Below are 2,370 nucleotides of genomic sequence, written 5' to 3' on the forward strand. Positions count from 1 at the left end.
TGGGATGCCTCAAACATTTGCATTTAAATAGTGTAGAAAATAATGGATAAAACTTGCTGATGTTTATGCACAACCAACCTCTGGCAATGGTTCTGGGGTCACTTTAATCTGATAGTAAGCCTGTGCTGGTTCACCCCAGCCTCTCCTTTACCAGCACACATTCAAAAGGGCTTGTAGATAGCCAGACCAGGGGAGGAAAGAGAGATGGTGTTGGTGCTGGGAGGTCGGTTCCTTTCTTCAACAGCCTGGACTTGCATGTGAGCCCTGCATGGATAGTGGCTACTACTTGTGAGCAAAACTCATTCACAGGGGGGTAGGAAAGGGGTCATAAACACAGTGAGCACCCCTGTTCCAGTCTTCGAGCAGCTCCTCTCTGTGCTGCAAATGTGTTGCTGCCTTGTGAAAGCATTGAAAGAGCTGCTGGGGTGAACAGCTGAAGCCATTTTTCAGTGAACTGGCTGCCACCAGTCCTGAGCTGCATGTGATTTATTGGTGTTCTTCTACCTTATCACATCCCTGGGTATGTCCCATCCCACCAGAGAACCCATTCTGGACCTGGTACCTGCTACTGCCTCCGAAGGGCACATGTTCCTGGCATGCAGCCATCCATGGAGCACCTGAAATACACCATGAGAGTGACAGGGGTGTTAGAAGGCTTGGGTGGTATGACACCAGCTACCTAGGCACTGCCTTGCCTGACTCCAGGAGAGGGTTCATGGCTGAGGAGCTAAAGTGGAGGGAGATGACAGTTTGGCTGTGGAGGCCCCGAAGCTCCCCTCTTTGCATTAGTCCTGGCTGCTCCCTGTGTATTTGGCCAGTGCCTGAGGATCTGGTGCTGTACAGGGAGCCCCATCATCTCGTTTAGAATGAAAAATGTGGCTGGGGGGCAGATCCTGTGAGTTAGGCACCCAGTGATTGGCACATAAGTGCTCTTCAGGGTCTGGACTTTTTTCTGATGGCCTTTCAAGATAAATGCTAGAGATTTATTGGCTTTGATGCAGGAAAAGAAAAGGGAATGGGTTTCTTGCCTGGCATTTTTCCCTGTGGGAGAAGTCTGCACTTGGGTGTGAAGGCAGAACAGCTGCCACATTTGCCTGCCTAGCTCCTGCATCGCTGCTCTCTGAGCCCTGCTGTGGAAGGTCCTGTAATCTGTTTCTGCTGGGAGATGGGCACTGTAAAACCTACATTCTGCTCTCTGGGCATCACAGCTAGCCATTGCCTAACCAAGCGTAATATATTGTGTGAGACTACGCAGTAAGATCGCAAGAGACATATTTTAAAGAGAGCAAATATAGCATTAAAGTGAGTGAGAAAGTGAGTGAGCAAGAGAGTGAGAGACAGAGAGTGTATAGAGTGCATTAAAGTTAATAAAGCATCACAGGAGTGGGGACCGCATTTCACTGTGAAGGAATCTAATTTAGTGACTCGTAATTGGAGGATAACAGTCCTGCTGGAATGAAGTTAGCTGTTCGTTTTGCCAAACTCTCAAAGTCTCTTGGTTCTTCTCATGGGCATCGCTCAGAAAGTAGAATCACAGAATCACTGAGTTTGGAAGGGACCTCTGGAGATCATCCAGTCCAACCCCCCTGCTCAAGCAGGGTCACCTACAGCACGTTGCACGGGATCGCGTCCAGGCGGGTTTTGAATATCTCCAGAGAAGGAGACTCCACAAGCTCTCTGGGCAACCTGTTCCAGTGCTCTGTCACCCTCACAGTGAAAAAGTATTTCCTCATGTTCAGACGGGATTATCTGTGTTTCAGTTTGTGCCCGTTGCCTCGCATCCTGTCGCTGGGCACCACTGAAAAGAGTCTGGTCCCATCCTCTTGACACCCTCCCTTCAGATACTTGTACACATTGATAAGATCTCCTCTCAGCCTTCTCTTCTCCAAGCTAAACAGGCCCAGCTCTCAGTCTTTCCTCATAAGAGAGATGTTCCAGTCCCCTCATCATCTTTGTAGCCCTTCGCTGGACTTGCTCCAGTAGTGCCACATCCCTCTTGTACTGGGGAACCCAGAACTGGATGCAGTACTCCAGATGTGGCCTCACCAGGACTGAGCAGAGGGGGAGGATCACCTCCCTCGACCTGCTGGCAACACCCTTCCTGATGCACCCCAGGATACCATTGGCCTTCTTGGCCACAAGGGCACATTGCTGCCTCATGCTTAACTTGGTGTCCACCAGCACTCCCAGGTCCTTCTCCGCAGAGCTGCTTTCCAGCAGGTCAACCCCCAACCTGTACTGGTGCAGGGGGTTAGTCCTCCCCAGGTGCAGGACCCTGCACTTGCCTTTGTTGAACTTCATGAGGTTCCTCTCTGCCCACCTCTCCAGCCTGTCCAGGTCTCTCTGAATGGCAGCACAGCCCTCTGGCGT

The sequence above is a fragment of the Apteryx rowi genome, unplaced genomic scaffold (assembly GCF_003343035.1).
Source record: "Apteryx rowi isolate R43461 unplaced genomic scaffold, aptRow1 scaffold_590, whole genome shotgun sequence".
NCBI lineage: Eukaryota > Metazoa > Chordata > Aves > Apterygiformes > Apterygidae > Apteryx > Apteryx rowi.